The sequence below is a fragment of the Molothrus aeneus genome, chromosome 2 (assembly GCF_037042795.1).
Source record: "Molothrus aeneus isolate 106 chromosome 2, BPBGC_Maene_1.0, whole genome shotgun sequence".
Lineage (NCBI taxonomy): Eukaryota > Metazoa > Chordata > Aves > Passeriformes > Icteridae > Molothrus > Molothrus aeneus.
In genome coordinates this window covers 56,792,982-56,818,700 of record NC_089647.1, presented here as the reverse complement: position 1 = coordinate 56,818,700, position 25,719 = coordinate 56,792,982, and the positions used below count along the sequence as shown (strand labels likewise).

The window sequence follows — 25,719 nt, the reverse complement described above, 5'->3', positions numbered from 1 at the left end:
ATCACAAAGTGTAACTACAGTTTCACAATCATATTTTGCTGCTTCTTTCCCTAGCTGCAACTTAAAACCTAATAAACACTGAGATAACTGAAAACTGGAGAACAGCAGCAGTGACTTAATACAAAGCTCAGAAGAGCAAGGTAGTTTTCTTCTAACCTGTCAGCTTTATTCACTCTGTCAAAGGATCTCATGAAAAACACTAGTAATGCTAGAAGGACATACAGCATGACAGAACAGTATAGGCAGCCACAACAAGTAAAAATGCTTCTTTGTCTCAAGAGCGAAAAAATTGAGACAAAAATTTGAATCACCCAAGCTCACCTCTTTCTTCCAACACAGGAACTCAAGAGCTGTGTGGTGTGACATTTATACTGAGCCCACTTCAGAAGTCAAACCACTACCACGCAAGAAGGTGAGGGAAATGCGGAAGGAGCTCTCAAGTGAAGCGATGAAACCGTTAGTACGCCAATGGCAATATTCAAGAAGTGCAGTACATTCCCCTCAAAACAAAAAATGTATTTGGTAAATTCACACAGAAATGTTCATGATGAGTTAAATATAGGGTGTTCTAGAAATAGACTAAAATGTCTAATTATAGATGAAGACTGTGACATTCAATCCATCCCAAAGCAACTCTTTCCCACAGTTTCCAACCTATGCACTTAGCATTCCTATTCCTAGCAAATTATCCTAACCATAATATATTTTCCCCCAATACAGAGAGAGATAAGTTTTACATGCAAATTTAGGAATTGTAGGTTCTTTCCAGGCTAACAAAACTACTATCAATTTCACATTGAAGCCTGCTTGAACCTAGTACAAACTCACACACGACACAAGGGGAGTGATCTCTTTAAGGACAAATAAATGACCTGAGCTCCAGCCCTGTGATTCAACACTGAAGATGGCTGACAGGTAAGGCCTAAAGCACACCAAGGCAAGAATGCATAAACTTTGGTCCCTAGCCAATGGGATCCTCTCAGCACAACCACTGACACACTGACTGTGGGAAGCTTTGCCAAAGGACAGGCTTATATTGAAGAATAAATTGTTTTTACCTCTAAATAGATTAGCCAGGTCAGGTCAGAAAAGTGAAAATGTCCAGAGCCTTTCACACGGCTGCTGCAGACTTTTGATAAGCAAAAGACTTAAAATTCCAGTATGTATAGTCTCTGTCAACTACTTTATCTGTGAAGAAACACTTAGGTAAGATTTAAGAAAGCAAGATTTAAGAATGCAAATGATCTCTAAAACATGTCAGTGGCATTAAAATTATAAGCACCATAAATCACTGGCATATGGTAGCAAAGTTTCAGAGCTTATGGTGCAAACTGTAACCAAGGCTGGAAAGGTGAACTCCACCTCCTGCCACTCCTGAGCTGAATCACTGTGGTAGGGGAAAGTCCTTGCTCCTTCTCACACACCCAACAAACTCCAGTGAGTTACAAAAATGTCAGTGAAAACAACAAAATCTGCAAGCAAAAGCTGAGAAATTTTTGCTAACACCTGCAAGAAGAGAAAGTGGATTTGGAGATCACAGCTTCTCCTCTGACACAGAGGAAAATCCTCCATTTTTCTTTCTTTTCTGTCAGCTCACTGAGCACAGTCTTGCCACAGTTCCCTCCCTTGAATATGGCTGTGCCAAAATACACCTCATGTATTCGGCTTTTTTCACACATCAAGTGTCTAAAAAGTAACACACACAACCAAAGTATGAGTTTTCAGCAATCCTTAAACATCAGGCTATACCGGGCAGACAACATTCTTCAATTCTGGATGTCTCTCTCTTTTTTCCTTCTTATTTGAGGACCAAGACCATGGATTTGACAATTCTAATATTCTATGGATGAGAAAAGAGCACATTAGAAAACCAACACTTCTGTAAAGGCAGGGATCTGGAAATAATGTTCAAGCTAACTGGCATCTGATGACACACCACTCCCATGGCTCTCTCAACAATCACAAACAATTCAAACTGAAAGATCCCTGCCTTGGGGGGGTGTGTGGGGGGAAAGGTGGGATTTTTTTTCTTTTTTTTGAGACAAACACATGCTTCAGCTATACAAAAACTAACACCATTTCTCTGTACCTTCTAATCCACTTCTCTGCCTTCTAGATCTGTCCAAGCTGTCATCCCTAAGTCTTGGGAGGACTTTCAAATCACTTTTTCCCAGCTCCACCACTGTACCACAGATGTGTCTGTAGCCCTGGCAAAGCCCTTGTACAGCAGCAAAAGAGAATGAACATGGCAGCTCTTGCCTTTAAAGAGGAACTGCTCCTCTGTGAAGCCCTGATCAAGAGAAAGTAGCAGCGGCCACTTACCCTTTAGAAAACAAAAAGCCTTCTTCCCAAGATAAGCAGGTGCAGCTTGGGAGATGACTTAAAAAGAAAAACTTAAAACCTCAAGTTTTTAGGGTTGGATGTCTCAATAGGGTCTGATGCAAAAGAAAGAAGGGGAGAAAAGAGATAAGGAAAGGGAGGGTCATGTTCTACCAGTTGCAAGCAGAGAGCCCTAGGATCTGAAAATGAAAGTCATGATGATAAAAGGAGAGATGCAAATATATTTAAGAATTTTTCAGAAAAAACTTCTATTACTCTTTTTTTTTCAAGTAGCTCCTCTGTAATTTTATCTGTGATTTTTCAACATGTAACGATGCGCCAAATAAATCCCCCAAACAGTTGCAAAACTTGCTGCTTTCAGAAAGAAAAAAAAAAAACAAAATGTAAAATGAAAATATAGTGAAAACACATTGTACTGTAAGATGCCAAAGGAAGATACGGCTGAACACTCGGAAGGCTGAAGACAAGAGACAGCCTCACCCAAAACATGACCATTTACTTAATGGTTGCCTCCCTCTCTCTCCCTCCTCTGCAACTGATCACAGTACTAAGCAAGACTCCATTATACTTCCCAGATACAGGCTCTAGACAGTAAATGAACCTGGAAAGTATTCCCTTGTGTACAACAGCTCAAGTGCCCCGTCATTTAATTTTCAGTAAGAAGATATCAAATTGGATTTCTCAAGTGACAGACGGAAATATATGGTCCAAAGTTATACACTCAGACAAAACTTCTCAATAATGTTTTCGTTCAACAAATGTGGAAACAGAGATTCTTTTTCAAAAACTTTGCTAGAGTCCAGAAGTACATAATTAGGAGAATCAAGGTGGTTTTCATCCACTGAAAGTTTAAGAAGCAATTTGACGCACCACAATTACCTCCAAGATTTTCTTCTCTCATTACAACTACCACTAAACCTATTTTCTAATTGGTCTGCCATGTACACCATCACCATAACTTCCATTTCTTAATAATTTTCAGGAAAAGGTGAGTACCTGCCCGCATAACAACTTAACTCCTTCTATTTTGAAACGACACCGCGGCGGCTGCCGTTAATGGCTCTGTTTCGGCAGACAGAGAACTTCAATTTAAGGGCGCAGAGAATGATCTGTCCTCGAAATTATATTTTAAACCTGCCATTTTAAAGTCACCACGGACCACACCGGGCGAACAGCAGCGGAACGGAGGTGTTCAAAGCCGCAGCGCTGATAGCCAACACTTTGCCCGAATCGCTCTGGACCGTGCCCTGCTCCATGCTAGCCGAGTCCAGGCACATACAGCTTCAGAATAAATAAAATACGTGAATTATACAGCCCGCTGAGCGGCGGCTGGAGGGCTCCGACCGGCAGCCAGCCTGGCACCCCCGCACGCTGAAAAGGAGACAAAAGTATAAAACGCAGCAGCATTACAAGCCAGCTGTCACACTTGTGCGCTGCTCAGAGAAGCACAGCCGCGGTGCCCTTTGCCCGCAGTAACAGGCACAGCTTCAGGCAGCTCACGGCGCCGCTGCCCCGAGACGCCCCTTTACTCACGGCCCAATTTATATTTCGCTTTTCCCTGCTGCTGCGCTTTTCCAGAAGTTCCCTCTTCCCCGCAGTTTCTCCCGACGGCTGCGGAGCGCTGCCCCGGGCGCGGCCGCCCGTCGAGGCAGCAGCGGCAGCCGCCGCCCGCAGCCCGGGGCGCCGCGTCCCCCCGGCCCTCCCGCCCGACTCTCGCTGCCCGGGCAGCACGTACCGCCCGGCCGCGGGGCCCGCGGCGCCGCCCCGGCCTCCCCGCAGCGTCGTGCAGCTAAAATGGCTCCTGTCGAGAGGGGGAAGTTGTGCCCGGGCCCCGGACGGTGACTCACCGCGGGGCCGGGCGGCTCGGCTCGGAACGACACGACACGCCCCGGGGCGGCGGCCGGCGCTCCGCCGGGCCCGGCCCGCAGGTGGCGGCGGGGCGCGGGGGGGGACGGGCCGGCGGCGGCCTCGTGACCCGCCCGGGCTCCGCTCGGCCCGGCTCCCTCGTGTGCGGGGAGTGCCCGAGCCGCGCCGTCCCGCGCCCCCCCGGATCCCCGCCGCTGCCTCCGATCCTTACGGAACGTCCCGCCCCGCACCCCCCCACGAGTAATAATTGACAGAGTCAATTAGGTTGGAAAAGACCTCTGAGATCATCGTGTCTGACCCATGACCAAAAACCCGCCTGTCAACTAGACCATGGCACCAAGTGCCACCTCCAGGGACGGTGACTCTGTCACCTCCTTGAGCAGCCCATTCCAATGTCTACCCACCCCTTCTGTGATGAAATTCTTCCTAACCTCCAACCCAAACCTCCCCTGGCACGTTCTCTAAGACTGTGTTCTCTCATCCTAAATTAAATGAACAAACACGTTTCTGAGGAACATCTCATCTTTTCAACCAATATCATCTTGCTCACACCAAACTGGCTGACTCGTGAAAAAGAGTGAAACTTTGGAAGGCCAAAATGCTTGGGGAAATTGAGTTAAAGTGCAGTATCCAATGGAACAGGGACAGACAGCCAATGCCAGAGCCAGGGTTCCTGGGATTCCCAGTAAATTTCTGATACGCTCTTCATGCTCTTTAAACAAAGCCTCGTGCCTAGTAAACAACACTGGAAGACGCCTAGCCCTCAGCAGTGTAGGTGCTTGGGACAGGCTCTATGATAGCATAGGGCACACTGAAAGGCCTGACAGAGGTGTAATTTTAAAAACATGGCACAGACGGTGAGGACAGAGCTACTTCTACCTTGTTTCTGTAGGAAGGGTAAGCTCATGCTCTGTTTGTGGCTGGCATGTGCACTGGTTTCCCACAAATTCCCAGAAAGGCAGAGTCCAAAGCAGTGCACTGGCCATAAGAGAAGGTGTGGCACAGGGACCCAAACCACACAGCCACCAGAGAGGGTGCAACGGCATGGCAAGGAGCTGGGAGGTGAGGAAACAGCAGGAGCAGCCTGGCAATTAGCAGGGAAGATGAGAGTAAGAAAAACCTGAAGCTACTTCTAGCAAACACATTGAGATAAATTCAAACGTATTTCAGGACAGCTGTCATTAACACTCACAGTAATAATTAACCAGTAGTCCCACAAGTTTTGTGCTGCATAAAACCCATAGTTTTATGGACATTAATATCTCCAATTACTGGTTATGCTTAATTGCCAAGAAGAAAATTTTGGGGTTAATTCCAAGTAATTGAGTCCTTATGACACCTGTATGGCACTTAAAAGCAAAATTGGGTCTCAGTTTATTGTTTAAAGGGTAGTTACCCATGTATGACTTTATTAGACGTAGTTTATTATCCTATTTTTGCAGCCTGCTTTAGTGAAAGATCTGAAAAAAGAAGCAGCAGCACACTTTTTATGACTTACTGATTAAAAGTATCAATTAAGTCAGTACTAAAATATCTTCACTACAGCTCTTTATCAAAATATGACTTAATTTGTATTTCTCAGTTGAAAAAAGTCCATGAGGAGAAAACACTGTGTCATTATTTTAGTTACTATATATTTTCCACCTCTCACAACAGATGTATATTCCTTCTCTCCAACAACTTAAGTCTAATCCAATCTTAGATCTAAAAGCATTTGTTTATTGTGCTGCAAAACCCTTTGTAAATCATGGGGCACGGAGGGAAGAAATCTGACCCAGGTGCACAGCGGTTACAAGGAACTGTAACATTGGCACAGGGAGAGCACCACTTTAATAATTAAAGAAAGTCTAATAGTTATGTTTTAGAGAGGAAAGAACAACACATTCTTATCCAAGCAGTCAACTAAATTGAAAAATCATTTTGTAGTGATGTATTAGCACAAGATATCCAAACATTTTGCTGTTTCTAAGCTAAATCTGGAAGCAGTATTTTTTTAAAAAGCATATGTAAAATGTAAACATGTTTAGCAAAAGAGAATGAAGGTGGATGTTCATCCCTGGAACTGTATCAGGTTTCTTGCTAATTATAATTTTGGCTTGAAGAAGTGATCTTGCCCATTGCTGGGATGAGTATTTCCACGAAACTTAGATCACCATTTGCCCAAAAGACATAGCTAGACACTGACCAACAGCACAGCTTAAGCCAATTTAAACAGCTTTAGCCCTCCACTCCATCCCAGCCTCATATTCCTTGCACTGAGCTACTCCCCCCACTGTTTCCCAGAGCAAATATTTGTGCAGTCACACAGCGTGGCAGAGGGTGGAGCCCACCAGCAGAAAAGTTAAGGCTGCACAAATAAATAAATAAATAAATAAATAAATAAATAAATAATGCACAGTACAATTTTCACATTGCTGTTGGCCCCAGCTCCTAGAGAAACACATGCCAAATCATGTGCTCCAAGGGGAGCAGTGCAGCCCAGCAGGCTTGGACTGGCAGAGACCTGGATGTGGCTCTCACTTCTGCGGGCCTCAAGTGAGAACCCAAGCAAGCTGCTTCTCTTTTCACACCCTGCTTTGGTAATCGCCTCCCTCCTCCACAAGTGGCTTTGAAAGCTACAGGTCTGCAAGGGCGGGATGAGATGGGCTACCAGGAGGCACAGGAGCAGAGCAAAGCAGCTGCCTGCACAAGGGGCAGCCGGAAACTGAAACCATGAGAGGACACACCACCTGAAAGGCATACCATTTTGTCTCATAAACACAAGCCAAAAGAAAGGTTTGTGACTGCGTTCAGCTTTTGGTTTTGGAAGGGGGTTGGGGAGGAGAAAATACTGTTTTGATGAAGGAAAGGGAGCAGAAAATTTAGATCCAAATCTCTTAGTTTGTTTTTTTTTTTCTGCTACATTATACACAAGTTCACCACATGAGAAGACTTAGCAAGCCCCCATTTATGTGGCACCCTGTGGTATCACTCCTAATGCAGCTCAAGATGCTCTAACTCCTTTCCACTCTTGCAAGAGGAGATCCCACCACCCTGCTCCCAGCTCAGGCTCATACAATCAACTCATACAGACTTGGGGCTTCATCAAACTCTGTCTCAAGACTGGATTTAAGAAGCTTCTGCTTTGAATTTGTTTTTGTAGGATCCCAGTATCTCAAGCTTTGCAAAATAGTTCATCTCAGGCGTCTCTGGAAGGGAAGGAAAAACTCCAACAATTCCATTCACAAGCACAGCCCCAAAGAACACCTGAGCAATGGATATGCCCAATATGCTCAACTGTGTATGGAAGGACAACACTTGAACCAGCTTCCACCCAACTCTTAACACTCAAACTCCTGCATCTTCTTTTCTCCTTGTGCACAACACCAAGAAACACTCACTAGTAGCGGTGCTATCACATTTTAATCCAATAAATATGATACACATCTATCACAGTGTTACTGCCCTGGTACTTTGGTTTGTGGGCTGGCACCTTCCGTGGGGGTAGATGCCACATACAACACAGGCTGACACTGTTGTGGGTTTCTAATGCTGCCAGATGCATAATGACCTAAATATTTACACATGGAGAATTGCATCAGATTATAAGTTAGCTTACTCCTATGCCCAAAGGAAGGAGGACTTTAGGCACAGACAAATTTGTACCATTGTGTTACTTAAAAATTTAATCACAAATTCAGGCAATACACTTCTGATATTTTTTAAGACAACTGCTTGCCATCTACAAACCTGCATTTTCAGAGATTTCAATAGAAAAGAATCTCAGAGAAGAAATGTGGATGACACCTGGAGAGCAGCCCATGCAGCTATCAGTTCTTAATTTCCAATTTAAAGGCAGGATTCCATGATATTTTAGAGCATACTGTGAAAGCAGAGCACAATGAATTTGAGAAAATACAGTCTACTTTTACACTGTGCTCATCTTCTGAACTTCAGTTGAATTGTTGGAAAGGAAAGGTGATAGTAAACAAAATGCATATTAAAAGGCCACTATACTTCTCAAAAGTTGAGAGGGAAGGTATCCTGGCCATCTGTGTTTAACTGGAATCCTTCAGATAGTAAATGTCATCTTTCAAAATATACAAGGGAGTATTTCCCAAGTCTATGGTAGCAGAAGTCCAGAAATGATTCCTTGGTAGCAGAAGGGCTAGAGAGGTGTCTGAAATTAAATGGATTCACAATCAAGCACCAGGCAGCTTGACCCTCGTCCATTTTGTCCTTCCAACTGTGCCTCCAGTGTTTCCTACTGAAGGCAGATTTGGCAAAATGCTGCCTTTGCCAGCAGTACAGCAACATCCCACACAGCTACAAACCCCTGACCTTGTACAACCTTGCACAAACTCTTCTTGGATCACCTCTAAGGTATTCCTAGGTCATATCCTAGCAATGGCAAATCTATAGGACAATTTACTTTTCCTCACTCTTTCAAAGTTCCTTCCTTCCTTCCTTCCTTCCTCCTTTTGTTATAGGTTTGCCTCTGCTGAGAAGTACTTCTTCTCAATATTTCTGAGAATGGTTTAAAATCTGGGTATGTTCTCCTTTCCACTGATAAGCAAGCTGTAGAGGAAAAGAATTTCAAAAATCCAGGTAGTAGATACAGCTCTGACACAGGATAATCTCTGATTCACTCTCAGCCAGAAACTACAGGCTCCAACTTCTCCCTAGCACTTCTTTACCAACCCCAACCACACTTTTCCCTTCCCATCCTCTCCTTGCACTGGTTCTGATCCATGTGGTACCTGTTAAATCTTCCAGTGAAACATTTAAATGCCTTACTGTGGCAGAAAGCTGACTGGGGAGGATGGGGAATGCTGGCTGCTCTTGAACTAGATCAGACTGTGATGAGCACTGCCAGCCAAAGATATCAGACCTCCCTCTGTGGCAGTAATAACTACTACATTGGACCTGCACTCAGGTAAATTTTTCACCCTAAGATTCACATGATTGTACAACAGTCACAAAAAAAAAATAAATTAAAAAAAATAAAATAAAGAGTTACATTTCTTGGGAATGCTACAGGCAGAGGGGAGGGACAGAGATACTGCTTAACCCATGGCTTTCTGATCTGAGCTAGCTCTTATTCTGTCCTCCCTCTGCACACTCCTTGCCTGTTTGTTTCAGAAAGTGCACTGAAAGTTATTTAACATCCTATAAATACCCCTGCCAGTAGGTGTGACAGAAGTCACGCTTGTAAACCCACAGCTCAAAGGCAAGTCACGCAAAGAAACGAAAATAGAGACAGGACAAATTTATACCCCATACTACTTCTCTCAGTGAGCTTTAGACCCCACAAAAATCATGAGACAAGAGTTAAACCATGATCTGCAAATATTTTCAAAATACAATGCAATGTTATCAGGTTTTCCCAGGAGAAAAATGAAAAATTGTCATGTGTCACCTAATGCTATTGGTAAGCACTCTCAGACAGACAGTTAAAGCTTTGGCATCCTAAAATCCAACTCACTTATAATTTGCTAATTTCCAGTTCTTCATTCAGAGTCACTCAACTGATCCACAAAAAGGCCAACTTTCCTTACATCTTTGAATGCCATCTGCAGAAACTGTTCCAGCACACAGCCTATAAGAAACAAGGCAACTAATCAGAAGGAAATGGACAGAGGAATGCATTTTATACCAATAAAGAGCTAACTCTATCTGGATTTACTTTTTTTTTTAATCTAGAAGAGTTTACTGTTTGAAAAAGCACAACCTGTTTCTGAAACAAGGCAAAAAACAGTATAATTCTAATAAGGCCCAAGTACAGCTTTGCTTTGTAAAGGCAACACTATTTTATATACAGAACACCTCACTACAACATACTTGCAACAAACAAAGTCAAAATGAACTCTTTTTTGTTACTGAATTACTAAATATCCCAAGAGAACCAACAAGGACATAGCAATATCATGTCTTTATTCCAAATTCTCACACAGTATGTGTATCAGTCCTGAAAATTCCTTTCACATCTGTACAATCCTGACTGCAGTAAGATTATGCTAGATCCTGAACTTTACAAATGAAATGATCACTTATTGGTACAGCTGGTTTGAAAGACAAGTATTAGGTTGCCTATCTATCTCTACACATTTGCACTCAAAGGTTTTAAGCAAATTTGGACGTCCCACTGTTGGGCAAGAAAGACACAAAGGTAAGGTGGTACAAGACATGAAGTAAAATTTATGAATACTGATAAAATTCAAAAACATGTGAATGGAAGAAAAGTCTAGACTTTCCAAGGATAAGAACCATTCTTTCCAGAAAGAAAGTCAGTTTTGATCCTTGAAGTAGAACAGCACACCCAACATCATCCCACAAGCTTCAGATCCCCCACTATTATACTCCTTCAGAGCTATGCTGCATTAACAGGATGGTTGTATTTGCTTCAGAATCTTTGCAAGGATAGTTTTTGAAGAATATCAGCTTACTCTGAAACCATTAGAGATGTTACTACACCAGTAGTGGGAAACTTGGCCTTTGCTCTTTTCCTTTTTATGCACACAAACACAAAATCCAGAACTATTTGTAAACATGTTGTTCTGTAGTTTTTCTTTTTGATGTCCAAATGTTGTAATCCCTGATACAAGAAAGAGAAAAAATCGGGTATGTGAATGAACAGAAATATATACTAAGTGACACTATGTTGCAAATACATCCAGAAAGAACATAAAACAGAGGACTGGGCAAATTTTATATAGTCCAACAGGGGTTTCTCAACTGGGACATTTTGGCTAAGAAATCCTCATTAAAAAGTTGTAACTGTATTTTTTTCCTCTGCTCATTCTGTGAGTCATTCATTACATTTCTGGGTGTTGCAACACATTCATGAATAATAAACACGTACTAGGAAGAAGAAAAAAAACCAAAACAGTGTCCACAGTGGATTTTTTAATGTCTGTATTTATCAGTATAAAAATCAAGAATGAAGCTGAGATTTTCAGAAGTTTCTATGCAAGGAATGCTATTAATCACAGACAAAGTATTTGGTACACCCAGACACCAGTGCACAGACACATGCCAAAGTTACAGCACAGCGGTGTCAGTATTGCTGTTATTGTTTGGCCTCTTTACAGGGTGGGAGCAGAGGGGGAGGGATCATCATGTTCCCCATCAAACCCTCTCTTGAGGATGAACAGCTAGGCACCGCCCTTAGCTGGACAGTTCTGGACCCAAAGCTGCACTTCTGCAGCTGCCTTTTTTTTTTTTAATTAATTTTCTTTTAAAGACCACAGAGTTAGGTTTCAGAGGCTGCGCAGTCCCAGAACGCCATCTGCACTACAGGAAATTACTGCTGATGTCTTAAAGAAGTACCAGGGAATTCTTGGTCCACATTTTATTTCAGACAATAACAAAAAAGAGCACCCAACAGATGCACGTGTCAGGGTGGTTGCTGCAAGTTTTTCTACTGCTCCAGTCAGATGAAAAAATATTTACTGCTATTCCGATTTCTTTTATCCTTTCAATCCCGCCGCCTTTTGCAGGCCACACTGGCTACCTCACACACTTGTGCTGATTCCCTGTATGGATGTAGACCAAATTCATGGAATTAAAGGAAATCCAGATAAACATCATTTTTAGAAAAATGTTGAGCTAGAGTTCCATGAATATTTTAGATGCTTACAAGAATGCAAAAGGGTATTTCTGCACTGCTCAGGATGTGAACACAAAGGAAAGGAAAGTGTGTTTATTACTGCTCTTCCAGCTGCTCTAATTAATGGAGAAAGATAAAAGTGGTAACTTGGAGAGGCAGGAGATAGAAAATAAATTATGAAAAAAGTAAGCTCATGTGAATTAATCAATTTTCCATTGCAACTCACTCAGGCTGAGACCTGGCTATTAAAGAACAGTTAGCTAGAAACACAACCTGGTTACTTGCTTGTTCAGGAAATAATATTTTTAGTAGCAGGCTTACCTATCCAAATACATGCTACATTAACCAATTGGTGAATACATAAATCATGGAGAAGAGAGGGGAAAAAAAAAAAGACTGCAGGACACAAAAAGGAGGGGTATTGAGGAGCTCAGTGCTGCTGGGAAGGGGAACTGGCTGCTGGAAGGCCAACATTTTTATCTCTCAGCTACATTTCAAGTCACAAAAACAACAGTTTCCATCTCTATGCTCATCTTCAGTCAGGCAAGCAGTCCTACCAGCAAATCCTGTAGGACTGAGATCCTGTGGATCAGTCCAACAAACCAAACCACCACCTCTGCTATTGTCACTTGCCCATAAAAAACAAGGTACAGCAGTCAAACATATCCTAAACAGGCATGGAGGTTCAGCTCCAGAGAGAATTGCTGCTACTATGATGTGTTTTCCAAAAGCCTCCCAGGAATCATCTTTCTTGGTTCTGTGGTCTAGGGAGCCCTGAAACCAAAACTGGAAAGCAGAGGCTAAAAGAACAAGAAGATATTACGGCATGCACAGTTTCCCACATGTGATTTTCCTCCTGCTTTCTACTGACAGAGGTCATTCTGTTATTAATGGAAGTAGTTCAATATTCTCCCCAAATAACCTGTCATAAAGGCTTAATATTCTCAATGCTACATTCAAAGTACTATATATATTTCATACTTATTATTTCAGTCCAATTTGGTCTCTTTAGCATTTCAATATATATATGTTTAAACTTATAATCCATTTAGTCCTGCATTTATTGAAGGTCCATCAGCTTTAAAGATACCTGTGCTCTGAAAAACACCCCGCTAGAACTGAGTGATTTCAACTCCCTCCACCATCAAGGAAGAGGAGTTCACATTCCAGCACAGTAGCCTCAATTCAGAGTGTTTCATCTACTGCTTCTCTGTAACTAATTTTATTTCTTGAACTTTTCCTTTTAGTGCTCCCCATTTTTAGCAAGACTTATTAGAAATGTTTTCCAGCTTTGCATAACAGACAAAAATATACCACTTGTGACTGAGAGCACAGACATCTTCCTGTGTGAGTAATTGAAGAGTAACATCAAACTAATTTAATTTTAATATTCAGAATAACAATAATTAAACAACCTTTTTTATGACAGTAGTCAATGACCTCACAGAGGAAGGAGAAAGAGTAAAGAAAATTACTTTTTTGGCGTTTTTTTTCATTAATTGCTCTCATCCTCAGGCCTGTTGGTTTTATGCTATGATCCCTTGCTGCTTTGCATAAGCTAGCATCAGCTTATTTCCTGCTACTCTGTTTCATGAAAAAATGAACTCCCCTACCCTAAACAAGGACGCTTTAATTCTTTTATTGCTAATCCTTACCTGCATGCAGCAGGCTGCTGCTTCCCCAGAAGATCCTAAACGATCTGTCTCAGGGTTGTGGTTCCAGGTGATTGTAACAGTGTTAGGTGCATTAATTCTACCTAATTTTCTGAAAATATACAAATTTTCCTTAATATCCTAATACTAAATTTCCCCTTTCTACTCAAGTATATGACATTATCCAGTGAATGTTTTCAAAGCTACCCAAATATATTATTTGTGCACCATTCTAGCAAAAGTCAGATTTGGAGGTACAGGATTTATGAAACAAAATTATACAACACATTGGAAAATTCACCACACTGGAAAAATGCTATCTGCATCATCAGAAAATGAAGATTTGCATTTTTGTGGTGCTATGGCAGCTGGAGATCATATAGGGAGAAAACAGAGGAGAGAGCACCCTGCTTTGGGTACAAATCAACAGGTACAGTGCCCAGGGAACAGTTGATGCTTGTAGGCAGGAAGGAGCAGGGTGAAGACCTGACCTGAGGATCTGCAGGGCAGAGCTAATGCAGCAAAAAGCTGTTAATCTACATAGACAAAGCAAAACAGAGGAATGGGGAAAATGGTGCATAATCACTCAGTAGTTGTGTTGGCCCACTTTTAGCTTAAAATCATTGCCTCTTGTCACTATCTGACATACAAAGTCCCTATCCCTCCTTTCTGTAAGTCACAATAAGGTCTCCTTGGAGCCTTCTCTTTCCCAGGCTCTCCCAGCCTGACTTTGTAGGAGAGGTGCTCCAGCCATCTGATCATCTTCATGGCCCTCCTCTGGAGCTGCTCCAACAGGTCCCTGTCTTTTTTCTTTGCTGAGGATGCCAGAGCTGGATGCAGCACTCCAGCTGGGATCTCCAGAGGGGGAGAATCACCTCCTCATCCTGCTGGCCACGCCGATTTTGCCACAGCCCAGGATGTGATCAACCTTCCAGGCTGCAAGTGCACACTTGTTGGCTCATGTCCAGCTTTTCATCCATCAGGAACCCCCAAGTCCTTCTCCACAGGGCTACTGACATTTTGTTTTGCTACAAAGCTCCTCCCTGCCATCAACATCACAGAATCATAGAGTAGTTTGAGTTGGAAGGGACCTTCAAAGATCATCTAGTCCATCTTATTCACCATGGATAGGGACTTCTTGCACTAGATCAGGTTGCTCAAAGCCCCACCCAACCTGACTTTGGACACCTGTTCATCCATACCATCTCTCTGACTCTGAGCAGAGCAGAAATACACTTCTACTAGCCATGCAAGCAAAGCCCCAAAAGATATCTCCTTGTCATCCATTTATTTTCACTTTTATTAAATGCCAGAAGTGCAAAGAGTTGAAATCTTCTGGAGAAAAAAGAAAAAATATCACTACTGTGATAAAACAGAGCTGGTGGCAGGCTGCTAATTCATTTACTCTTTTTCTCCACATCACTGATGGGGCCCTACTGACTTACTTTCCCCATTACTTTCCCCTCAGGTCTGATCACTGTCACCAATCCCAAGCTTCACCTGGTTGTGATTCACCAATCACAACCACACCTGATTTCCCACAGAATCACCTGGAGCTTTCTGTACCTCCCTCCTCATTTGTAAAGCACAGCAAAGTAAGTCCAGACTGTCTAAAAGGAATTGGAAGGTCTTGAGTTTGAACTCTTGGTCATATCCAACTGGAGAAGCTCTGGTGCTTCACTGATGGCTACCATTCACTTAGAAAATCTGATCATTAATTAGGTGAAAAAACTGCTTGTCCATGCTTCATGCTCTTAATCTCCTCAAAACTAGATCACACTATGTTCAGGATACAAGGGGAAAGAAATTTAAGCTCTAATTACAGGTAACTGGTCTTCAATGTTATTTGGTAGCAGCATTCAGATTTGAGTCCATTTTCCTCACATGTGGCAAAAGGTAACACTTTGTTCTTAAAAAGGACACCAAAAAATCCTTCAGTAAACAAATATCCACACACTAAGCTAGATGAGAGGGATGTAAATGTCTCACTACAGGTAGTGAATTAAACCCAACATTCTTCTGCAAGCACTGATCTAGCTCCCAGTTATTCAATAGGAGTTTAAATTACCACAACTTTACCAGTGGGACTATTCAATTTCTTCTGTGTCTCATTTACCTGGCTCATGTTCTTCCAGTTAGAAGGAGAAAGCCAGTTTGGATTGCCTTTTTCTACTTCTTTCCCTTTCTAATTTGTTTTACCTTATTTTCTTTCATTCCATCTCTATTCCCTATTCTTCAGGCATATAAATGAACATTCAAATACATTTTATAATAAAGATAGGAAAATTTGATTGTGGTGGCTCTCCAGAGCAAAAGCTTGGAGACATCTGCTTTTAAGCCACTCAAGCTCTGATCATGTTCCAGTCAGAATCCACATACAATTGTAATTTCCTCCCTACTTATCTGGAGATGGTAAGTAATATTTTTCTGGCAGATGAAACAAGTAATCCCAAAAAAGGGATTCCTCCCCAGAACAGTGAAAAAAGAAACCAAAAAAAGCCCTTCCAAATTTTTATTTTTACTTGTCTCCAGTTCAGTAACCAACTGAAAGCCATGATTTGAAAATGCAATAAGTAAGAAAGTGGGAGCACACAAACAGCAAAGTACCAGTGACAGCATTCATAAGGCCACCCTCGCATCTGTCCTCCAGTTTAACACAGTATCTCAATTCCATGGTTTCCCTAATACTTTCCATTTAGGATAGGTTGCTCTGCTAAAAAGCAGTCATCCTGCAAAGATGATCACAGTGCTATGCAAAAGAACCACAATTATGCATTTTCTCCCCTAAATGACACCTGCACAAATACTTCTGCCTATTGAACACACTTATAGCAAGACTACTGCTCAGTCTGATGATAACATATACAGAATAGACACTTTTATCTGAACATACATGTTCCAACTTCAAAAAAAGATGGGAGAGTTGATATGGTTATCCACCACATCATAAACCAGAAACTCCAACAAACTACACAGTGTCTAATTACACTTAATGCTGCTACATGACTTGATGTCAATCTGAAACAAGGAAAGTGTGAATCCAGGAGACCTAAAGGCTTAAAGAATTTTTTAAAAAGTAATATTCTTGATAGGTGTTGAGGCAAAGACATGAGATCTGAAACCTAGTCTGAATCTCAAAGTATGTGAAGAACACAGTATTTTGCAAAAATTCTCCACAGGAAAGGGATTCTCTCTAAAAATACTTTTTTTTTCCCTTCAGGAAAACATGAAATTAGTAGTTTTCTTTGACTAATGTGTATAGATTTGGGAAAAGAAGAAAAACACCACCTACCTAGTAAACACAATGAAGGGCTTATACAGTAACAGTCTCATGTACGACTTGACCTTTTAGCTGCTAGTCACACACAATGATAAAACAGAGACTACAAACCCCCACTTCTGATTCAGCTTTTATTTCAGAGGGACAAAACACAACATCTACAAAGGTTAACATAATGGTTTTCTTGCAGAAAACACAGGAAGACCTTTTATGCCAACAACATCCTGAAAACATGCTGCCCTGAAAATCTGTTCTGTCTAACCTCTGCTTTAGACTGCCCCAAAATGTACCTCCAGAGGCAAAGCAAGCAGCTACATCAGACCTTAGGTCATGCATTTGCAATAGTTCACCTCAAATGAGGTACACAATGATGCACTCACCCCCTCCCCTCCCAAAAGAGTATGATAGATGTCTACTGGTATACTTAATCTTAAGGACATGAAAACAATTTAACATAATAGACACATCCTGGAAAAAAATTCACAAACAGTCATTTGCAAAGAATATAAAAGTGTATTTCTGCCTCTCACAATCATGGCTGTGGTATACTTATGATCAGAAACCAGTTTTTTCATTAATTAAAATATTGTACTTGTAATGGTTGCCAAGCTTTGCTACATGATAATATTAACATTTGAAAACCAAATTTGAAAAATTTTTAGTAATATTTTTTTAAATCCTTCAGACCAAATCTGTTAACCCATAAAATTAGGTCAACTAAGAAAACCTGAGAAAGATCCCTAGAGGTTTGTTTTGGATGGCTTAAGATGAAGGTTTCACTTGAAAAGGCATCCAGTGAAAGACAGCTGCACAGAGCACATGAAAATCCAAACACACAAGAAAAGAGCTCAGCTCTACCTCAGTGGAAGTAAGCAGGTGCTGGGGGATCTATTCTCTGCACAAAACTACATGTGGGTATAATTCCCCTCTAGCAGAGGCAAACATAAAATGCTGGTACAGGTCTGCCAGCACAAGGTTGGAGAAAAGTTTACATTTCTAGATTCTGTGATGCATCTCATTTCCAATATCTCCACTAACATCCCACTGATTTCCTTAACCCTTGCCCCCAGCAGTTTCTCAGCACAGTTACCAGAAAGTGCCTCAGCTTTGCCACCTAGGCTCCCCAGTCCATTTTGAGTGAAATAAATCTACTGTTTTAACCAGGCAAGTTAAGCAAAATAGTTTTGGCAGAAACAGAAGGGTTCCTGTTTTCAGCTGGCAGGTCAGGGACAGTAAATGCATGCAGAAGATGAGTGACCAGCTGCCAGGGGTGGGGGGATGACTGATGCAAAAGCCAAGCAGACATCACAGCTATGGACTATGCTCTAGAGATTCATTGTTCCTTAGACAACACATTATTATCACAACATAACTGGATGTTGGATTCAACAACGACAAATTTGGATCAGTCAGGGTTCCTATGGCAGTACGTGAACACTAAGTACTGTCACCACCCTTTTTCTGACCAGTCTTGCTGTCCTCCTACCCACAATACCACTTCCCTTGTCATTTATCTTAAAAAAAACCCAAATCCCATGGCACAGGATGGCATAACCTTGTCACCTCTTCAGTAAACTGGTGACGAAGTCCACCCTCAGCTTCCCTTAAAACAAACATATTTGCTGTAGCTCTCTTGATCAACAGTGGACCTTAACAGACCTTTAAATTTCTCCTAGACCTTTTCCTTTTAACAGAATGAAAGAACAAAGAACCAGAATGCTGTTCAATACCTCCTTGCCTGGAAAAGGTCTGCAGCAAGTTGCAGAACCCTACAGCTTTTCCACTGCTCCACTACCAGCTCATGCCCCCTCTCCAAAGAGCCCAAACACACCCCAGAATCATCGAACGTGCAAGGATGACGTGCAAGCTGCTGAAGTGGCACAGCAGCAGAGCCTCTCTGGGCAGCAGCAGATGCTGAAACAGAAGCTGCAGCAGCAGACACTGTGTGAGCAACCTTCTGCCAGGGCTTGGAGAGTGCTTGGCTTTCTCCCTGAACCTATGACATGCAAATGAGTCACAGAACAAGGTCAAGCAAGCTGAAACACCTAATTAAATTTTGTTGATGCCTGTATCACCAGGAACTCCAGACAATGTAACTGCTTAATGTCACTATTGTATTCATGGAGGGAAAAAACCAGGATATCCACTGCCTAGAGTAGACAAGTGGGTGTTAGTACTAGGTTTAAACAAGAAAAAATAATTCTGTACACACATACAAATAAAAGGAAGTTAAATTCTGGAGAGTGGGAAAAATTACATCTTCACTGGCCACATGTGTGCTGGATTAGGCATGAAATGGGAAGTTTGCACAGTAGGTACATAGTAATGCATTCCATAGAAACACTTAACTCTTGACTATTCTGATTATAGTGACACTTGGCTGTGGTGAGGTGGAAAATCAAACCTGACAGATAACACAGTCCTACTACTATTTCTAGTATTTGTTAATTCAGGGCGCATAATTATCCTACACACATAAGTTTGTGCTGTTACACGTACAAACAGTCAGTTATATAGCTCAACTACTTAACAGTATAAAGTTAAAATTTGATATGGTTCTGAGAGGGACACTTAACAATTCTGACAATTTTAATCTCAGCCTCAAACATTGTTTCACCTCACAACCAGGAAGGGAATGAAACTCACTAAATATTACAAACACAGATGTCACAAAGTGGCAAACTACAACCCATGACTGCACTTTCAAAACAGACACAATGTGGCAACATTCATTATCACCTCATATTAATACAAGTTTTATCCAAGTACTGAAACATCAAAATTGAATGCCAAATTCATTGTTCTCTGATTCTGCCATTTTCTGAGAAGATATTTATTAAATCACCTAACTAGAGCTCTTTAAAATTGAAAGCATCCAATCTGATTTGTACTTGTGTTTGGCTCCTGCATGTCCTAGAAATCAATAGTAAATTATTATTAACTCAAATGAACATAGCAACAGGCAGATGGGCCAAACCCTAGAAGGCTGTACCGTAACTAGTTTCTGAAACATGAACATCTCAATAGAGCAGATGAGGAAAATGTATTTGAAAATCATATTTGAGAGGAGTGCTTGAGTATGTCCAAGTCAGTGGAAACACTCATATATACATGCTTTCGAGTCTAAAGATAGTGACTTACAAGAACTTCATCTCTACAAGTTTCAGTTGTTCTCAACAAGAAAACTTCCAGTAAACTCATCCTATATAGAAAATGTTTTATTAACTTAAAACTTTCATAGGATATCTTAAAGTGTGAATGAAAAAGCCAAACCAAAACCACTGTAAAAGATTGAACATCAGATTTTTGACACCATATACACTACAGTACATACAATAAAGTACATTTTTTACAGAAAGAAATATTTCAACTCTATAGAGTCTATTTGTTCTAGTTCAGCTGCAGAAGGAAAAAATGTGTCTGTTTGTTATATCAAAAAGAATGGACTATGGAATTATAAAGCACCATCCCGCAGCTATCTAGGCTCAAGTTCAATTCCCAAGCTAAATAAAACTTTCAGTTTTATTGTGAAGCTGCCTGAAAAGGAGCATTGCAGGTAATGCTTCAACTTGATTCAGGCAGTCAGTCGTGTTTCAGGTTACAAAACGATTTCACCAATGTACCCTCTGTTGTTTTAGTGACTGCCAGGGGTGTTCTGCTGCCAGGCCATGTGTACATTGCCTGCCTCTGTCTTTTTGCAGCAGATGTGGCTGCAGGAGAGGAATGCCCAAAGGACAGAGAGATGGCTAAGGGAAGAGCAGTGAGCAGCTGACTCCTGAACACCGAGCAATGTCCTTGCCTATCTAAAAGCAGAAAAAACCTTTTTAATCCCTATTTATATATATAGGGAATATAACTGACAGCATCCTGAACAAAGAAAGATGATACACCAACCTGGGAATAGGAGGGGACTGTGTAAAGTGAGGATCTGATATCCTGTCACCAGCTGCCACCAGATGTGGTGATACTCTAGAGGGGAGTACACAGTAATTAATCACACTCCCAGAAGTCAAATTAGGCACCAAGAAAAAAATGGTGCTCCCGACCCAAGAGAAAACCAGTCAAGTTCTAAAGTATGGCATTTTATTGTAGTCTTGTCAAGGTAGCAATATGTGCTACAATACACAGAAAGCACTGCGAGTAATCTTGTTTTCTCAATCTAGGGAGAAATGCAGGTGAATGGAGTACAGTCCTTCCCCCTTCTACACACACTGGAAACATCCTCCACCAAAGCAAGTGAAAGCATATCTTTAAGAAGAAAACCCAGCAACTTTAAACACTCTCAGCAACTGCAAATCCACTACAATCCTTTACTGCCCTAAAGTAGTGTCGTTGCTACTTATTAGTTCAAAGTACAACATGCCTAACTTCATCTCTCAGACACTGGATAGTCAAGTAAATATCATGTATTTTCCTTACATACATGTATGATATATACAGGCACCATATAGCTCCTCAGATGTACAATCTGCAATTGTGACACCTGGTCTCCAAATCCTGGATCACTTTGGTCCCTGTGCTCTTATTAATATTTCACATCCTCCCTCACGTGTGAGCAGCAAAACCAGACATGGAATTCCTGTGATCTTACTAATGCCACGTACTTTCCTACTTCTGTGAAATATTTATATTGCTGCACAGCCAAAGACCACACTTCAGTTGCAGCATTGCAATGAAAACTCCTGTTGAGATGATTCTCTGCACAAATTCTTAAGCCTTCTTTCAATAAATTACCAGTTTGAGGACAGTCCCCTATCGTGCTGGTGTAACCACAATCCTGGTTCCTTTGTATGTGGCTGCATGAAAAATGCCTTCTGATGGATGCTGATCTTTTAAAAAAAATTATTTGGAGTATGGTATACTAATAACTTGTTCCACACATGCACAAACCTGCACATAATATGCTGGTAATGCTGCGATATCATCACAGAAGCTGTGAATATATTGATATTAACCAGCCTTACACCAGGATCCAGCCCCCAGGGAACCTCACAAGAAACAGCTGCGGTCCCATAGAAAAAAGGCACGCCTAAGTTCCTCTCTAAACTAAGAAAGATTTATGAAGCAACTTTGCCAATGTTTGTGGTATTTATTCCACAGTGACTCCATGGCACAATTGTTTTAAACTCACACTTCACTGCAGACTTAATAGATATATCAGGGACACAATATAGGGTGAGTCTGCTACAATAGAGCAGTTGATGAATAGCTTAGGAATTTGGGAGATGTGGGTTTTTTACAATTCAAAATGCTGGGAAGCTATTTGCTTTAGTTCTACTGTAAACTGGTCTTTAACAATCGTTAAGTCATTTTAAAGTATTCAGAGCGAGTAAGCCCTGACTTGTCATTTATTTCAGAGGCTCCATTTTAAAGTTTTCAATTTTTCAGCCAGGAAAACAATGAATAATGGGAGTAAGGAAAATCATTCATAGCATTAACCAAAGATGTTTAGGTTCCTTTCTCTAGTAAGGAAAAAAAACCAAACCAAAACCAACAAATCAAAAGAATGGTTAGTAGACCATGTAACCAGTCAAATAGCATTGTCATTCAGCAGCATATTTCCATGTACATAAACATATACACAGGATTGGTGAAGCTTGTAGCATTGCCTATTAGGCAGCTGCTGAACACTTCCAATGCAAGATGCTGCTTCCAGCTGCTTGTAACTTGGCCAGACTTTGACTGCTTGGGTTGAAATTTTCCAAGTTGAATGTCTGCCTCAGGCTAAATTCTGTTCCATGTGCTGTAGAAGTTACCTCTGAGTTAGGGGTGCAGAAAGAGGCAGACTGGGATTAGAAGAACTTGGCCAAAATACTTGAGCTGTTTTCAGAACAAAACCAGGGAAAATGCTGTCTCCCAATGGCAATACGTGTCTAGAAACGTGAAAGGCTTTAATGCTCTTCCACCTCCCAATGACAGATCTGAATGGGGGGTGGAGCCCTTTTGGAGGTCCCCCTTTTGCTGCCCCCATGAAAAGTCCACCTGCATTTGGTCAAATGTCCAAAACCAGACTGCACTGTGTGCATTTTCAGTAGGTGTTTGCTCAGCCACCTCCACATTCTTCTTAGCTCCTCATGGTGATCAGACAGCACAAGCAATTACGAGCAAGTACAGCAACACAGAGCACAGCCATGACCAACCACCACTGGTTACCCTCAGCGGGGGCTATGACAGCAGAGTCCCAGGTGTTACCTTACGAATCCAGCTGGTGAAGGACAGTGAACAAATATGCTACCCCAGGCTGCCTATCTGCTTTTTGGCACTTTTCCTAAAGGAAAGAAAATCTAGGAAATTACTTACAAAATGCATGATAAGCAAGGCAGACTTTAGAAATTATTAGAACTAAGAGGTCTACGTTAACTAAAAATGTCTCCTAGTGCTCATATGCAAAATCTCTAACTAGATAAATCTGTATTTGCAGCTGACCTGGACACATTTTTCCCCACTGAAGCTTTGCTATAATTAACACACAAACTCCTCTTTTTGCCCTTGTTCTCTAGAGCATCATAAAACACTTTCAAATCACAGAGGAAAATATTTCTTTTCTCTTAGGTTCTTATATGCTTCTCATCACTACAGTAATCTGTAAGATAAAGGATACTGTTATCCACATATTTTTAATACAGGAAACTAAGATATATTATAGCAAAAAACTATGGACACTGAGTCAGCAAATCTGACACTCAAGGCTTGTATTTCTAACATGCTTAGACCTGCAAAACATCTTCTGTACACAGAGACCAAACAGACACTCATTTATGTTCCAGATGGTTAAGTTTAGCATAACTGCAAAGCAGATCCCAGGGACTCAGGCCAGGCTCCCAGAAAGCCCAACAGACCACTGGCAAAAACCTTTATGTTTATGTGGAGATCAACGGCAAAGGAAATCAAGCTGCAAAATCCGATTCTCCAGCTGCTTCAGCCCCGAAGCTGCCTCTCCCTCTGTGTACAGTTGTTTGCCCCATTCACCTCTCCTCACTGCTGCCCAGCCAGAAAGCTGCTACACCTTGGGGGACGCATGTCGTGTCCCGAGCTGGCCGGGAAGGATGCTGGCACATCCTGTCACGACCAACACATCCTCGGGCACAGGTCCGAGGCGGGCAGGCCGGCATCCTGAGCGCTTGGCTTCCCAAACTTACCGGCGGGGTAGGGCTGGGCACAGGGGAGAGGCGGTAAATGTATAGAATATATAGAGATCAGCGACATCCACTGGGTGGCAGGCATGTTTCACGGGATCCAGACCCAGTGCGTATACAGAGGTACACAAAACGAAAGCTCCTAAATACTAGGCTTGTTCCCTGTCTCAGAAGCAACAATTGAACGGACACGGTAAAAAAAAAAAAAAAAAAAATTAAATCCCACAGAGGGAAGTTAGCGTATTCTGCCTTGATTTTAACACCAGCTTCTTGTCTGTGGTGCTGAGGCATTGGAATTGCCCTGGCACTCGGGGGTTAGAGCTGTGAGGACACACAGTCTCCCGTGTCCCTTTTGTAGCTGGGTGCCATCACTCGAGGTAGCAGGGACCTTGTAAGAGTCTCTGCTGCACTAATTAATGACCAATGCCTACTGAGATAATGCCTTTAAACTCTTCCCCAATTTAACAAATTCAAGGGGGAAGGAAGTTTTTTGGACTAACAGCTGTAAATGAGTCCATGTGTGTAAGCAGCTAAACTTTAAAGTTGAAAGAAACATAAAAAGCTGGTATTTTCCATGGATTTCCACTTAGCATCCAAGGAGAATAATTTCAAAAGTTGCTTAGATGGAGAAGATGCCATCGACCAAATTTCAACCCAGGGCGTATATTTATAGCCATGTTGTGAACTACATAAAAAGTACACTTATAATGGAAATGCTGACAAATGCAAAACTCCTGCAGCTAGCTATGACAGTTTGACCACAAGCCCTCCTTGTGAGAGGAAAAGGCAACCTCCCCACCTCCTTTCTCAGGCAGCTCTACAGCGAGCTGGGGCAGGGGGTGCCCGGTACAGGTACCACTGCCCTGTCCTTGTAGGATGGATCGAGGCAACGCTTCCTCCCCGTATTTCCCACATGTCGAATGAGCCACCCTCTGTTTTTGCCATAAACAACCGGAGGGCCTCTTACAGCCATGACTCACGCCGCAGGCTTCTCCTCCACCCCTGTGCGTGACTGTAGCAAACAGGCTGCCAGCTGCAGCCGGTGAATTAACACGACTTTTTTCGCAGAACCGTGGGGAGATCAGTCACACAGGGCAGGGCGGAGGGAGAGGGAGGGGGTGACGGTGTTCTGTGGAACACCAGCCCGGGGTGAGTTTTATATGTGGGGGAAGTAGCGGAGGAGGCGATCCGGGGCCAATGTGCCGGGGACGCCCGAGCGTGACCGTGTCCTCCCCGTCCCCCCCGCCCCGGGACGGCGCCGCCCGGCCCTCGCCCCCCCTCTCCTGCCCCACGACGGCGGGCGGCCGGGAGAGAGGGAGGCAGGGACAGAAGGAGGGCAGGGCGGTGGTGCCGGGGGCACTGGGGAGAGGGAGGAGGTGAAGCTGGTGCAGCAGGAGCCCTCCCGACACACGCGCCGCCGAACTCCCAGAAAGTTGGCAGCGGCGTCCGGCGGGACGGGCTCCGCTGGCCGCCGCCCCAGGGCGCGCTCCGCCGCCCGGCCGGGGCCCGCTGCCTCCCCGGCCCCTTCGCACCCTGTCACCGCCCTGCTCCTAACACCTTTCATCTCCCATGGGTGCCGCGGGGCACGGACTGCCTGGCACGGGGCGCTGCCGGCGGTGGGGCTCGAACCCGCGGTCCGTGGTGTCTCTCCCCACCGTAGGGGAGGCGGCTGAGCCTCCCGGTGCCCCCGAGCGCGGGACGCGGGCGGCGGGCGGCACTCACCGAGCGGCCGCGGCTCCTTCTCCCGGTCCGGGCGGCTCCCGCTGAGCGCTCGCCTCCTCGGGGACGAGGGAGGAGGAGCGGGTGAGGGCAGGAGGTGGAGAAGGGCGGGGAGGAGAGCGCGGCTTGAGCCCTCCC

At 42.9% G+C, this 25,719-nt stretch overlaps 1 protein-coding gene across 4 annotated transcripts in view; it reads right to left on the bottom strand.

Moving 5' to 3' along the window:
* The window catches only part of ELF1 (E74 like ETS transcription factor 1), an 87,238-nt gene extending 61,554 nt beyond the window's left edge, over positions 1-25,684 (bottom strand). For all 4 annotated transcript variants that reach the window (XM_066545038.1, XM_066545039.1, XM_066545040.1 and 1 more), the window contains exon 1: positions 25,585-25,684. The gene's annotated coding sequence lies outside the window, so the exon portion shown is untranslated. The remainder of the gene's footprint in view (positions 1-25,584) is intronic.
* Between the last annotated feature and the right edge of the window lie 35 nt (positions 25,685-25,719).